This window comes from Heloderma suspectum, chromosome 3 (assembly GCF_057233095.1).
Source record: "Heloderma suspectum isolate Gila_16-S chromosome 3, 16-S_ref, whole genome shotgun sequence".
NCBI lineage: Eukaryota > Metazoa > Chordata > Lepidosauria > Squamata > Helodermatidae > Heloderma > Heloderma suspectum.
Genome location: NC_139460.1, coordinates 294,356,876 through 294,373,776, shown reverse-complemented (window position 1 = coordinate 294,373,776; position 16,901 = coordinate 294,356,876).

Genomic DNA, 16,901 nt, shown 5'->3' with positions numbered 1-16,901 from the left:
GTCTCTAAGGAAGGCTCCATTTTTGACTTTTTCTCTGGAACGTTTACATCAGGAACTCACTTGCCCATAAAATAAATCTTCCTTGGGATGTCTGAGGAATATTAACCACAAGCTGATCCACTCACAAATACTTGGGCTAAAGACTACCATGTGCAGCTACCAGCTGGAGCTCACCTTCTGGCAAGTAGATCTGCTGGAAAAGAAGGGCTGCAGCCTCAGGGAGAATGGGAGAAATTGCACTACTGCTGTATCTTGGGATTGGGCTGTTTGTGTCTGAATGAAGTGAAGGTCATGGCTTTCTTGGAAGGGATATGTGCTGTCAAGCGCTGTTTTAAAAAGTGATCTTAAATTATTTGATTTTGCTATTTTAAATTAGCAGCTAGAAAGACAACCCAGAAAGAATGTGGAAAGAATCCTACTTTTCTCCCCCCCACACACACACCAGCTATAGCTACAATGAACAGCAAATGGAAAGCAAGATACAATCTTCCAAAACACCCCATTTGTTCTTAATTTCTTTGAGGCCTCAGAGAGCAACTGAGGAACTCCTTGACTCCACTTTGGAAACCTGCCAAAGAGGAACTCCCTTCTCCAAAGGACTTTACAGAAATAAACACCAGATGGCTTGGGTGGTAATTTTCTTTTAAAATGCCACTCTGAAGTTCTTTGCACAGAGCCGTTGGTGAAACAGTGGGAACAAACCGCTGAGACCAGCAAGCAAGTCACATCACAGTGTGGGAAAGGGAAAGAGAAAAGACCCTTCCCCCCACTGCTTCATTTTTAGAGAAGCAGAGAGCAAAGAACCTCTTGCACTCCCAACATAGATTGTTGTCCTTTTAGAGAAGAGAAGCAGAAGATGACAGTTGAGATCACCTCACATTTCCCTTGTATTTGCTGCAGGAATAGAGATGAAGAATATGGGAGGGCTATAGATTAAGGTAGGGCACCTACTTTGCATGCAGAATGTCCCAGGTTCAATGCCTAACAACCCCAGGTAGGGCTGGAAAAGACCCTGTCTGAAGCCCTGTAGTCAGTGTAGACTGGGGTAGGCAATCCAGTGCCCTCCAGATGTTTCAGTCTATAACTCCCATAATCCCAGTCTATTAGCCATGTCTGCTGGGGCTGATGGGAATTGTAGTTCAAACCTTCTGGAGAGCACCAGGTTACCTCCCCCCTGTTTTAGGCAATGCTAAGCCACACAAACTGATCGTCGAAGGGCATTTCTACACCAGCCTAAAATCCTGCTTTTAAAATGGGGCTTTCTGCTTCCATGTTAAATGCAGGATCACAACGGCTCCCTTTTTCACTTCCTTCCCCCCACCTTCTCCCTGTATCTGAGTCGTCCATTATCTTTCATTGATCTCACTCCTCTTCTTGCCACTTTTCCTCTTTTCACGGAGGGAACTAAAGAGGAACACAATGGAGTAATTTGATAGCTCGTTATCTGCAATCTATTTAAAAATGGAACAAAGGGCATTTAGTGCAGGCGACGCCTTGGAAGTTAACAGTGTCATCTAAAGAGCCTGCAAACGTCAGTGACTAAGCAATCTCAATTTCAGGATAAAAGCTCCGTGTGAAGGAGCCCTAAATCAGTACAAGCAACTTCTAGTTTAGCTGTGCATGTCAGTGTGGAGGTTCAGATTTAAGACATCAATTTGTCTGATTCAGGTCCTACTCAAAGATGTGGTGTGGAGCTCAATTGCAAATAGGACAGAACAAGAGAAAACAGCTCAGTGATACAACACATGCTTTGCATGCAGAAGATTCCAGTTCCAACCCCGGGCATCTTCAGTTATAACGATTGGGTAGCAGGTGATGGGGAAATCCTTGGCTTAAGACCCCAGAGAGCTGCTCCCACTCAGAACAGACAATACTTGAGAGTTACATTTCTGATTTCTTTTCCTTTATGAATATTTATCTTGGAAGTTCTTTCCTTCTCTTTTTTTTCCTAGCTCACTGCTCTGTCCCATGTGTTTTGACTATTCGCCCAAGATAAGCAGTGTTTCCTGAAATGTCAAAATTAATTTTAAGAGATCGTGCCTCATGTATGGCAAACAGGAGCTCCTCCCTTGGCACTGATTTCAGCTTCTTATACTGAAGAAGTTGCTGAATGCCAGACCTACATTTGTAAGGTCCTACTATCCAATTAGCTCTAGTGTTCATATGATCATAGAGAACTGCCTTTTACCAGGTCAGACATTTTGTCCATCTACCCGCTCCCCATCAGTCACCTGGAACCGTTGCCTCATTCATAGTGAAGGACGTCAGCCAAGGAAGCCTATCGGCAACATTGAAATGAGTCCTTAATTCAGGTCCAGGTTGACAATTGGCCCAGGGAGGAAAATATAGCTTTATCAAAACAAATGTGTTTAGCACTTCAGGAGATCCAAAGCTCTACAGGGAATCACCATTCACACATGCATGTACACACACACACTTTTCTCATCACTTCCTACCCCATCTCGCTTTGTTGCTGAAGACTTCTGCAGTGCAGAAAATATTATGCCTCCTCTGATGCTCAAGCTACAATTTGTTTAAGCCACTTGGGGCCCTCCAGATGTTTTGGCCTACAACTCCCATCAGCCCTAGCCAGCATAGCCAATGGTGATGGGAGTTGTAGGTCAAAATATCTGGAGGGCCACAAGTTGCCCACCTCTGTGCTAAGTGTATCTTAAGTCAAGAAGATAGCTACAAAACCACTCTTTTATGACAACAAAGCTAGTATGTTGTGAGTTATGTCATGACTTATAAGCAAACTGCAAACAGTGGGTTGACTTGTAAACGATGATTTGTCTGCTAGAAGGAAAATATGGACCTATCATTCACATGAGACAACCGAGACAAAATAAATCACATTCGGGGGCTCAGAAGAGCCAGAGTCCTGCTCAAAGAAGTACTTAGAGTAATTGGTAATCCAGCCCTGAGTTTGGACCAAATGAAGTGTAAAGCTTTTGGAGTTAAGTTGCACTTTGGCTGGCCTAGAAGAGACCAGGATCATCTGCAGCCTTTGCAGTCTAGAGGGCAACGGGTGTCTGTGTAAAACGGGTGTCTGTGTAAAACTATGCTAAGGCACCAAGCATATATATATATATATATATATAGAGAGAGAGAGAGAGAGAGAGAGAGAGAGTAAGTCATGTGCAAGAATTTTACAAAAGAGCTATGTGGAACTCAGAGGAGCGTATCACAAACCATGATGTTTCCTTTCAACCATGTGTCTCTCTGGTAAGAATCCATCGTGCTTCTAGGTATTTTGTAACTTTCAGTAGTAACAACAGTGGCCTGCTGTGCTTTTGATAAATACCTTGGTAGATGTCCTCTGCATGGGCTTAGCAGGCAGTACATGGCATTCTATCACATACTTCTATTATGACTTAAAAGTTATTGCTTTAAAATATTGCTTCTCTAAGCACAAAAGTTTCCCAAGGGAAGTATTCCAGTGTCTGCAATATTTCTCATGAAAGCAGCTCTTAATGAAGAAAACATGTTTCAATGTTTAAAAACTGTATGGTTCTAATTATTTACAGTTTATATTTGCACAAACGCAAGCAAAGCAAGATGGGTAGGGGGAAAGCTGAAATGATAATTTCATCAGTAATGTGAAAAAATGTGTGCCCCTTTCACCAATTATATCTGAATTATCTCATTTGGCTATTTACAATGAAGAACAGGTCAGTTGAATCAGGTCCTATTTGAATACCAGAAGCTATTCCACATATATCATTCTTAAAGGCTGGGTACAGATGACTGTATTACCACATATCTGCCCCTGTTTTGTTTTTCCATCCTTTTTTTATTTGGCAGGTGTTCTAGATCAGGGGTAAGCAGAAGGCAGATCTCCAGATGTTTTGGACTTCAGTTCCCAGAAGCCCCTGCCAGCATGGCCAATGGTCAGGAATACTGAAGGCCAAAACATCTGAAGATGTACTTTCTGCCTGCCCCTGATTAAGGTATAATGGAGATGTACTTTCTGCTTGCCCTTGACTAAGCTATCCAGGGTGAGAGACTTCACCACAACTTACCCTGAGCTGGGGTCTTTATGGGCTCAGAGTGCATCAGTCTAATTATATACTGCATTGTATTATTCACCAGCTAAGGAAAAACTCATTATTTCATAATCCAAGCTAGGGATGTACAGACTGTATAAAATCTGTTCCGTCTGTGTTTCGCAGACTCAGGCACCTTTTGTTCTGTTGTCCACTCACAGACAGATGCGAAAAAAATCTTTTCCATCATGAGGAAAAATATGCAAATAGTTACGTAAGAGGTTTCATAAGAATTTTCACAATTTACCTTAGAACGTAACATTTAAGGTATTGTCCCCCATTCCATTCAACTTTTCCTCAGCAGAAACTTGATGTCAGGGTGGACACTGAGCCCATAGAATCCCAGAGTAGTTCTGATGCTGAGGAAGAGCAGTCGCTCCTTCGGGAGAGGAGCGCGCTCCTCTTTCCCAGGACCAACAGCTGACGGAGATTCCTCCCACCCACATTCCTAGTTTAGAAAGCAGTCCAGGGAGTGACTCAGCACAGAGAGCAGACTGGGGGGGATGCGCAGCGCAGACGCAGAGAGCCGCGCCAAATGGTTCGCGCTCAAAGAACGGTTGCGCCCAGAGGATCCAAGGGAAAAGGGGAGGGATTCTCCCTAGTCCTTATATTCAGGGGTCTGCCAGTAATTGCCTTTCATACGGGGACCAACTGTTCCAACTTAGGGCATAGGGATGCTGCTGCTCAGATCTAGTTGCTACCTGTAGAGTTATTAAGTTGTAAAAAGAAGAATAAAGCTTTGAAAAGAATCCCTTTGTCTGTGTCTGGACTTGGCTACTGGATTAGACTGAGAGAGCCCTCCAAGGAGCCCTTGACACTTGTTTATTTTCCTACAAATAAACATTCGTAAATTTCAGGAAAGTAAAACAAAAAAAAAATCTGAAAGTCCATGAACTCCATGTGGCTGGGTGTGTGTGTGTGTCTCACCCCACAGCAGATTCTGCAGGTCGGACCTTAGAAATCCAAGTTCATTTTAGTCTCTCTCAAATTTCTCCAACATTCCCAATTGAAGCCAATTTCCTGGACTACTGCCTCTGTGCACAAAAATGATGAGGCAGATCTGTTTATACAGTTGCCCCAGTCCAGTTGTTCCTTGAAGGCAGAGAAGTTCTTATATGTGCAGGAATGCCTATGCCCACAAGGGTTTCCCCATTCACTTCAGTGAGAGAGAACAACTCAAACACAAATAGATTTGTTTCAAGTGAAAGGTGACGACCCACTTTCACAAATAACGAAGAGCCACTCTCTGCAAACAACGGATAGATTTCCCAAGAAATGCTTACCGAAGAAGTTATTTCTAACGTCGGTTAGCCAATCTTCTTGGCTGTTGTCAAAGACCACTTGCGTCATGCATTTTATGATTTTTCTGGAAATCATTTTGTAGCTTCAAAGATATCTACCTCCCAAACTGTCTTTGAGAAGGGATGGCATCATGTATTTGTCTGATGAGATTTGTCTCCATCTTCATGCTGAGGAGTGGCTCCTGGGTGTGCAATGCTAAAATGTCACTATTGATTTTTTTAAAAAACTATTTAGATAATCTAAGCATATTCTCTTTGAGAAAGGGATTTTACCTTATTAGATCTCTCAGCAAATGCCCTTCACTGCATTGAATCTGAGATAAAGAAGCATCCCTTTTAATTTGCACCACTGATGCTGGGAAAGATTGAAGGCAAAAGGAGAAGGGGGCGGCAGAGGATGAGATGGCTGGATAGCATCACCGACGCAATGAATATGAACTTGAGCACGCTCAGGGAGACAGCGGAGGACAGGAAGGCCTGGCATGCTATGGTCCATGGGGTCATGAAGAGTCAGACACGACTTAATGACTGAACAACAACAATTTGCAAGAGGTACTGGGAAACAAACTCCCACACTATTTGTTCAGCCATCCTATTTCAGAAGATGTACAGAACAAATGTCTTGTTCTACTGGTCCAGGGACAAGAACACTGGCCCAATCAGCATAATATTTAGTCAAAAATGACAACAAAGGAATTTTGGTTGTAGAAAAATGCTGACAAAATTATTTTAACACCAGTGCTTTGGATCCTAAGATAAGTTAACTTATGGTGCAATCCTATGCATGTTTAGACAGGAAAAACTACAATTCCCAGCATGCCCAGCCAGCATGGCTGGCTGGAGGGATGCTAGGAGCTGTAGGTCTTTTTTGTGTCTAAACATGCATAGGATTGCACCCTTAAGGGAGTTAGCCATTCCCTTCTCTCTCCTGCAGTCACCTGCAGCCCCTGAAAAGCCTTTTCAGAGGGTTGTACACCCCTTCTAGACAATGTGGGCTGGAGTGTGCAGGACCACTTGAGGCAGGAAACTTTCACTCTGTGAAGTTCCTTAACAAAGCAATCCTATGGTCCCTGAAAGGGGGCCATGGCAGATTTCGCCCTCATGCCATAGACAGAGCTACAACCTCAGAGAAGGGTGAGATCTGAGCAGGGATTACCCCCACACCTTCCAGCTGCCATGGTGGCTCCTCTTCCAAGGTTACTATTGCAACCTCAGACAAGGATAGGGAGGGTGGAAAGGGCATGCTGGTGGGTGGGGAGAGGAAGATGGGAGAAGAGAGGGCATGGATCCACTGGATCTACAAGCATCTCAATTCTAATCCCCACCCACTGGCAGATAAGCAAACTAAATGGGTTCAGAGGTCCATCTAGGCAAACATTTGTTGTTGTTGTTTAAAAGGAGGAACAGGAGGCAAAACTGCCTCTGTTATTCTCCCCCCAATCTTGCCTGGCTCTTGCTGGCGGGGCACTGGATTCTCGGAATGCTCCGACATTGAGCGCTCCATCCTATGGGCTAGACATCCATAGGATTGCCCTGTTAGTTAACTTATCTTAGGATCCAAGCTAGATTTGGGGTATTTCCTCCTCCCCCGGCATGACCCCGCAGCCCACTCCACATTTCAGAAGGGCTGGCAACCCTGCCAACCCTCCCACCAGAGGATTTTGGGAGTTCTAGGGGCTGCTGGGAGAAGGAGGAGATGGGTAACTTTCCTACCATGTATCTTAAGTTACCTTATCTTAGCATCCAAGCCAATGTAATTTAGTGGCACTTGTTCTGGTATTAACAAAACACTGACAAACACAGAGATCTGAATATAATGATGTGTTCATCTGAGGGATACGATGGAACTTATTCAAGTTACTGAAACCCTCTATTTTCTTTTTAATATTATTATAATATTTATAATAGTCATAATAAATAAAGCAATAATATACATGTTCATGAAAAAAATAAAAGGCTGCTGAGATCCTTTTATTTTTTTCATGAACATGTATATTGTTGCTTTAGTACAGCCTATGGTGAAGAGAAATGCACTTAATTGTATGCATAAATATTGCAAATATTTCAAATTTCCCCCAGATGCACTTAAGAACAAGCCACTGGGAAATGTCTGCATTTTGAATCTTGCTGCAGAAATTACATCACATATCCCTTGTTTGCTTTTTGTCAGAAGGAGATAGTGGCAGGCCGTGAGACAGTTTACCATGTCAAACCACCAGATTCCACAGTGTGGTGATAGAATGGCTTTCCTGCCATTATTTTTAGTTACCAGGAGGAGGTGGTAGGGATGTCCGTCTTTGGGAAATCTGGCCCCTTTGGGGCTCACCAGATTTCTGCAGTGCCACTGTCTTGGCTTGGATTTGCAAGCCAAGCCATGGGTGTCTTCCTGAATTCTGGGGAGTTTTTTTTGTTTTTGTTTTTAAAAAGTATTCAAATAGTAATTTGTGCACATTGTGAGTACAATTCACATAATGTGTGCAAATTTTGGCCACAATTTGTGCAAATTGTGCCTATTGCATGTGCAATTTTTGCACACTGCTATTTATGCAAAAATAAAAATAAAAATCCCAAAATCTGTGAACTGCTCTGAGTTGATGCAGATTGAGTAGGCCAGGAAAATGAGCCGAAGTTCGGTGGGGCTGAGCTGATAAAAGCTCAGTGAGCTCCACCCCCTGGATGGATTCCTCCAACATCTCTAGAATGCATGGGGTGTCATAGCTGGCACCATGCAATTGCACTGCTGCTGTGTAGATGGTCATCCTGTTGGTGTCAATAGGCTGCTTCTGCACCAGAACAACCACCCACTCAGCAACCATAGGAAGCTGCCTTATACCAAGTAGAAGGCCATTGGCCCATCTAACTCAGTACGTACTCTTCTACTGTCAGGATTCCTTTAGCCCTCACCTTATTTCAGTGCCAAAGACAAATACAGATGAGAGGCTTCAATCCACAGCTTTTAATTAGGGATGTACAAATCCCTTACCTGGTTCCGGTCGGGGCATCCACTTGTGGGGGGAAGGCAATCTATTCCTCCCCCCGGAATCCTCCATGGGTGGGGGAGGCGATCCGGTCCTCCCCCCCGGAATCCTGCCCGGCCAGCTCCACTCCGTGGCCATGCTGCGGTGCCTCTGGCCAGGCCGATCTGCAGCGAGGCCTCCAGTCGCTGCCAGGCTGGTGCGGACGCAAATGGCGTCCTGCATAGGGGATGCCATTTGCGTCCCTGCTTTAGCCGTGATAGGCTATGTAAATACATACTTAGCCTATCATGGGCTAGCGTAGGGACACAAATGGTAGCCGCTACAATGGCTGCCATTTGCAGCCGCAGCAGCCCGGCAGCAGCCGGAGCCACCGCCGCTGCTTCATCCGCCGCTGGAGCTGCCACCGGAGCTGCCGCTGCCGCCACATTTGCCACCAGGTAACTCTGTCCTGGGGGGATTCTGCAGGGTGGCGGGGGGGTGGGAGGCCATTCCGCCACGGACCCTGGGGGAATTCTCTGCCATCCCTACTTTTAATTCCATTACTTCACAGGGACATACAGATGTAAATTCTTAGTGACTCTCAGTCTACAAAGGAATGCCTTTAGGGGGATTTGAAAGGTAGTTTAAGAAAGTTGCCTGCCGTTTGAAGAGGAAGGCAGTCTCACTGGCCTAACTTAAGGAGGGGAGGAACCTCTCTCCCGTGAGGCTTCTGAGTGCCACTTCTCATGCAAGGCCAGTCAGGTAGACCGTCTAAGCTCCACCCCGGCCTTCTCTCTCTTTGCTCTGCATCTGCGCCTAGCGTCTATTAGATCAGATTCTCCAAACTTCTTCCCCTCTTTCTGTTTGCTGTCTCTCACAGGGGTGTGTGAAGAGGTACCCCCATCCTCAGCCAGCTGGGCATTTGTAACCTGAGAAGCTGGGCCAGTCCTGTCTGGACTAGCCTGGGAAAGCACCTCCCCATGTCTGGCAGTTCTCCTTCAGAATCTGAACTGCTTTCCTACTCCCTGCACTCAGAAACAACCCTGACATCCACTGAGCTACAGATCTTCCCAAATATACTACTGTGGTGCTGGCTCTGGCACCTAATGCCTCATTGCCACTTCCTGATGTCCTCCCTCGGAGAAGGAGGTCCAACCTCAGATGACTGCTCCTAGCAGAAGGAAACCTTCACAGCCCTTGCCTCTTCAACACTGGAGCTTTTTGCCACAGAGGCCCAAAGGGGACAGATCAGGGGCATGACATGGGCAAATTGGAGGAGGCTTTGGGCTCACAATAATGACAAGATCCAAACATGCTCCTGAAATGCCTTTGGTTCTTCCAACCAGAAGAATTACGCTATCCCAGTGCAATCCTTTCCATAGTTTCCTGCGAGTAAGCCCCAAGGAGCAAAGTATGGCTTGCTTCTGAAAGAAGATGAATAGGATTGCAGCGTAAGAAGCCTTGATCTGTTGAGGAGTCACTAAAAATAAAGAGCATCTGAAACAGAGTTGCCAAATAAGTACTGTCATTCTGGTCCAAGGTTAGCATGTACAGAAGAAGGAACTACATATGGCGACATTCCCTTTTAATTAGAATCCTTCATTTGGAAAGCCATGTCATTTTGACAAAGCATGCACTATTTTTATTTAAGTGGCTCCAGATGTCTTCTGCTGGGCCTTTGGGGGGTTTACTATGAAATTCTTATTAAAATATAATGTGAGCAAGTTGGGTTTTCTGCATGATAAAAATGGACATGCTCTCTTTATTTCTCATGCACATCTGACATGAGAGTCAGGAGGTTGTGTTTTAGCCAAAGTTTCCACTGTAATGTTTTCCCCATATTTCCTCATCCACGTCTTGTTATCCTCTGTGGGATAACTTGAAATATTAATAATGCAACACAAGCTTTGCTTATTATAATGGTTTTCTGACAGAGTGGCTGGTGGAAGGGAGGCTGGAGCTGTACTCTGGCTCAAATTAAAATACAAATTGGAAAATAACTTTATGGACCATAATGCGTGCCTCACAGAGCCACTCAAATTAATATTTCCAAGCTAGAAAATACGAATTTCAGCAACTTCAGTAACTCCAAGAGGTGAGCAGGATATAAGATGTGAGAAATGTATGTGAGATCCATGTTCCAGCAGGAACAGGATCATGGTGCTATCTAATCCAACATATATGTTAGTGGAAAGTTACCCAGAAAATCTAACATGTCACAACAATTTAATTTTTTTTAAAGGGAACTTGTTAAAAATGAGGTCATTTGTTAAAACCAAGTAGGGATGGGAAAATTTGCCATGCTTGATTTTATTCAGGATCTTTTTTTCCATTGCTAAATTCATTCCATCCCATGATGTTTTGTTTAGTCCCCTTGAAAATGTATATGTATTTTCATGCACAGTTTGATACTTTCCCCCCTCAAATGTAGGCATTTTAGGGAAGCAATTTTTCCATTGAATAAAGTGTTTTTTCCCCCAAACATATTCATTTTTGTACACACTTTTGGGAGTTGCATTGCAAGCTTTGGAAAAATATGGATTTCAACATCTAATTGCATTCAGGTTCATGTTCAGGTCTGGGAAGAGCGAATTTGGCATATTTGCTTTGAAATTGAACACATTTCTTCCCTATCCTGAAAACCACGTTAAGGCAACTTAAGAGGGTAAAACCTCTTCAGGACTCTTGGAGGTTATTTCTAAGGACCAAGGTGGGCCATGATAATAGAGGTTTATAGAGTTATGGATGATGGATAGAGAGAACTTTTCCTCCCTGCTAAGGATGAGTGTGAACTTTGTTCATTTTGCTTTTTGATAAGAACTTACCAAAATATAGTTTTTTTTTCATAAACAGGATGGAGAGATGTTCAAATCTAGAGTGTCGCAGAAAACAAAATGGACAGATTCTTCCATCCAGGCCTATTGCTTTACTCTTAAAAGTCTGGGTTGGAATCCCTGTGCACTCAACCATGCTTGGCTGACTTAGAGTGGCCACCTCTGTTTTCTGACAGGCTCCTCATCTTTAATAGCTACATGGAAGGCAGGCACAACATGGTCCTGACCATGCTGGAATTGATTTGGCTGGTGCAGATGGGTGAGAATTTAGTTTGGTCCAGTTTTTGATAAAAGCTTGCCATAATTTTCAAATATCTTCGTAAACTAAGTGGAAACAATATGAGGTATAAAAAAAAAACCTGAATGTGGAAGAAAGCAAAACTGATCAGTTCATCTATCCCTATTCATAACACCAGAACCTTGGGGGCATGGGGTGGGGGCATCCGATGAATCTTATTGGCAAGTAGATTCAGAACATACCAAAGACACTACTTCTTTGCACAATGTGAAATTCATTGATGGAATTCATGGCCACAAGGTGTGATGGTGGACACCAGCTAACAGGGCTTTGAGAGAGAATTAGACAAACCCATAAAGGATACATCTATCATCAGCCACTAGCCACAATAGCTATATGGAGATTCCGGGGTCAGAGGTACTGTGTCTTGGAATACCATTTGCTGGGATGCCAAGCAATAGGAGAAGGGTGTTGACTTCATTCCCTCTCGTAGTCTTCCTGGAAGCATCTGGTGCACCACTGTGGGAAACAGGATGCTGGACTAGATAGACCATTGGCCTGATCCAACCATACAATAAACCCACTATAGAGAAACAATGCTGACACAAGCTAAAGGAACTGAGAGGGGCATCCAGGAAGGACAACAGAATAGGATAGGACAGGACAGGATGGAACAGAACAGAACAGAAAGTAGGATATCTCACAATTGAAAACCACAACTAGAGGTAAGAACCCTAAGGTTGGGCAACCTTTTTGGAGGGGGGGGGGAGATTAGGGATGTCAGATAAATCCTCAACGAAATCAAATGAGTTTCTATTTCTGTGAATCCAACTCATGGATTCTGCAGCAGATCAGATTCTGCTGACTTGCAAGCTGGTCCCCCCTCCCCCTGGAATTTTATGCAAAGTTGGTCATAGAAAAATATGTAAAATAACAAAACACCAGCCAGAAATGTGCATTTCTCTCATAGGCTTAAGCATGAAAATGTGCATGGGGTGTGTGTGCATATTTGGGGGAAGATTTGTACATTGTTACAAGTGTAAATTTGCATAAATGTGAATTTGTGCAAATGCAATTTTGTACAAATTTGGGAAATTGGAACAAATCCAATTCCATCAATGAGCGGATGATGGAACAAAAGGCACATGACAATTTGCTAAATAAAAGCTGAATGGATTTCACAAATTCCGTACATCCCTAGGCCAGTCTGGACCCTGTGCAGCCCTTCTTGGGGCCACTTGATTGGATGAGGCTGGTGGTGACTCAGGCAGAAGAAGGTGGGGCCAGAACACACACCATCTCTCTCTCTCTCTCACACACACACACACACACACACACACGTACGTTCAGGATTGCTGAGGGGGATTGAGGGTAAACCCTCTTCTCTCCCTAGGAATTCTGATGAAAAACAATGTCTTCCTTGCAATCCACCTGTGGGGAATAAAGGATGGAGCTCCACAGGTGATGGGGACTAACTTCTCTGTCCATTCCCAAGATAAAAAAACTGGGGAAGCAGATGAGGCAATTTGATATGTAATCATGTTGATATTAATGCAGGGGTGGACAACGGGCAGTCTGCAGGCCACTTGTGGTCTCCATGGCCATTTTTACACTTTCCTTGCCCCCACAACCGCTGCTGAATTTGCCTCAATGGCAGTGGTGAAAAAGCAGTGGTTTTCTTTTCCTTGGCTGCAGAAGACATTGGCCAATGGTGTCATGATGGGGACCTCTTTGGCAAGGCCACTTTCTCTTCCATCTCCACCCATACATGGTGCACATATGCACACGGCCTGCCACCTTGCCCCCTATCCAATGTGTGATGGGACAGAGAGCATAAACTCTTCCCTTTCCCCTTCTTTATAGGCATCTGCAAAAAATTGTCAGAAATGTCTCTTAAACCAAGCCACTCCATCCTATGCCCTTACCCCACCAATCTCTTACTATTAAAAGCATGGTAAGGCCAAAGAACCATAATTGTCCTAATTTTCCAGCTCAAAATAATGGGTTAACTGGTGGTAAGATTAGGGGTTGGACAAGAGCAGGTTAATGGGCCAAATATGGCCTGGCACATTCCTTTGCTAAGTAAACTACAGGCAATATATTGCCATAGCAATTATGATGACCCAAGAAGACTCAGTGATGATCAGAGGAGATGACTGAGCTGGATTTCACACCCCACCCAGCCAGGGGGAGGGGTCAAGGTGTCTGGCTGCGAAAAGGACAGGAAACTGTAGTCAGACACAGAGGAAGAGACTCAGAAAGTTGCATGTTTGGCTGTGGAGGCTGGTGACTCTGATTTTGGTGGGGCTGTGAATCCATTCTGGGTTTCAGACACAACCAGTCAGAACTCTAAAAGTGCTGATCACTGTCCCCAAAATGGATTCAGCACCTTGGATAGATCCTTTAGAGTTCTGGGTGGTTCTGATTGAAACCCAGAATGGATTTACAGCCCTGTCAACATCAGAGCCATCAGCCCCCACTGATGTTTGTAAGCATCTATGGTGCTGGCTGTCTCCCTAGTGCTTTGGATGTGAGGGCCATGGACTCTGGCTATGTGTTAGTGTTTCAGTTAGCCTTCCCCAACCTCCAGAAGTTTTTGACCACAAACTCCCAGGATTCCTGATGATTGGCCTTGCTGGCTCAGGTTGGTGGGAGCTGAAGTCCAAAACATCTGGTGGGTCCCAGGTTGAGGAAGGCTGGTTTAAGCTGTGTGTCTCCACCTACGCTCATGCTATATATCTGTAAATAAATGCGGATATTGCAAAAATATCAATAAGCTTCCAGTGATCTCCTGCCAAAGGAAACCAAACCTGGTAAGCACTACACCCATGAACTCCTCACTGCTCTGAAAATTGGGGTGTCCTAGCAATGATATGGTTGCACCAGCAGGTGATCTACTTTTAATGATTTAAAAGCTCTTGAGCTTCTCTTGAGAGACAATTCTGGCCTGGGTATCATCAGTGGTGAATATGATTTCATTTAACTTGAGACAAAACCTTTCATGCATAAAAGGCAACAGCTTAAAAGCAAAATATGGACATCCTTACTACAAAGAGGAACTGCCCAAACTGCATGGAATAATTTGGTATAGATAGCAATGTTAGAGCTTGTATCTTCCATGTTGTCATGTAGGTGGTATAATGTGTTTATAGCAAGATGTTTGGTACAAGGGAAGGACATTCTAGTAACACAGCTTCTTAGCCTATCTTTTAAGGACAGATGTGTTCTGGTAACACCACAGTCTAGAAGACCTTCCCAAACCTGGTGCCCTCCAGATGGGTTGGACTGCAACTCACATCATTCCCAGCCAGCATGCTGGCTTGAAGTGATGGGAGTTACAGTCGGCCACATCTGGAGGGCTCCAGGTTGGGGAAATCTGCTCTAGGATTACATGAAAAATATATAGACATATATAATTTAAAGAGCATCCATGAATCCTAAGCCTTAGGGGTTTCCATACAGGCTGTCAAGTGATGCCTGAACCATCTCTGATTGCGTGATACTCCTGCAAGCCTTTTAATGGTTAGAACAGGGGAAGATCTCATCCATTTTTAAAACAAATATAGCTGAGTGAGTGCTGCTGTACTGGAATTGCACAGGAGGAGATGAGTAGAGGAGGATGCAATCCCTAGCACACAATTAAAAGAGAACACAACTCCAGCCAGTGCCTTGGCGGGGTGCGGGGCATTTTGCCTGCCTCACACCATCCCTAATGGGTAAAGGCACAAGGGCTGGTGCAGCCAGGGACTTGGCCGCCCCTGGGAAGAGCGTCCACCCAACTCTTGCTCTTTGACATGGTGCCCCCATGGCAATGATGCATACTGTGCAAAGCTGGGGACTCAACTGGCACTGGTAGGAGTAGCTCCTCTTCCTAAGGCCAGCCGAGTTCATTTCTCCATTGCTGAGGGAGACATGGAAATCCAGCATGGAGAACGGCAAAGTGGGCAGGGGTGGGGCGATGACCTCAGTGGGGACAGGAAGGCAATTGGCTATAGAAATGCTGCTATGTCCCACAGAGGAAAGAGGTGCTCTGAACATGTTCCTATTGGATTGACACTCTATAGATGGAAGATTCTGATATTAGAATCATTAAGGGCTCCTTCACAGGGAGTTTTTATCCTGCTATTGAGATTGCTCAGTCACAGAAGTTTGCGGGTCCTTTTCATGATGTCGTTAATCGCCAGGGCACATCCAGAGGTATTTCCTGGTTTTTCCATCTCAAATACATCTGGAACTAATGAACTATTTTTTAAACTTGGAATGTAACACTATTAAAACAGCCACTAGATGGTGCTGTTTTATTGAGGTCTATGGAACCTTGAAAATTAAAAGCTTCGCCTCTCAGCAATCACATGGTCGCTGTCTGGGAGCCCATAATACATGTGGAAAGGCTCCAGAATGGGAGGACCGCACGGGTTTTCTTTAGTGTAAAGGCAGCCTAAGTCTGCTTTGGAAGAAGCAAAGGAGAGGGAATCATCCAGAAAATTCTCTAAGAGTTTTTCCCTTGATAAAGACCAGTGTTGAAACCCATTAGGTATTCAACTGGTGCAGCAATTCTTTTTGATTTCGGTTTCCAGCTTTCAGCTATTTTTTTCTGATCACTACTGGTACTGTTGCTCTGCTACTGGAACCCTCTGTCTATCCTAAGCCCTGCCAGGCAGGGCAGGAGGAATGGTGTGGATAGAGGATATGTGGCATAGTGGATATGTGGATAGTTGATTGCTCACACATGGAAGTTTGTGGGCCCTTTAGATGATGCTGTTAACCTCCAGGGCGTCTCCTGCACTAAATGATGTTTATTCCATTTTTAAATAGATACATGATAATGACCTATCAAACTACCCTGCTTGTGTTCTGCTTGAAGAGGAGCAAGATCAATGAAACATATGGAAGACTCAGATAAGCGGGAGAAGGAGGGGGAAAAGGAAGCACTGGTAAAGGATGTCTGTTGTGATCCTGCATTTAAAACAGAAGCAGAAAATTTTAAATGTGGGATTTTAGTCTGGTGTAGAGATGTTCAGAGTAGGATGATTTGTAATCCTTTTTTCATTACTGTAACAACACATTTGGAGTGTAATGTGTAGGTATAAATGTGTCTTATTTTTCATTACTTTCTGCTTCTTGTAATGTTTTGAAACAATAATATAAAGAAGGACGATTGCTTTTACTCATCTGCAAACTGAATTGATAGGTGAATCGATCAACTTAGTGAGGCTGCAAACTCACATAGCTAAAAGTAAGACTCAGGGAGCAATCCTGTGGCCACTAGACCCTGTCTAGAGGGCCATAGGATATGCTGTTTTCCAGGAACCAAACTTGGAGCCCGCACTCTGAGGTTGGTTCCCGGAAAACCAACCTCCCCCCATGTCCACGCTGCCTCAGAGGCAGCACGGAGAAGCCCCGTCCTCTGCACTTGGAAGAGGAGTGTGGAGCGACTGAAAATGGGCATGGCTGGGGGTGTTCTGGGGTGGGGAGAGTGTAGCTGCATGTACAACACATCCTATGTGTCATACAGCAGCCTCCTT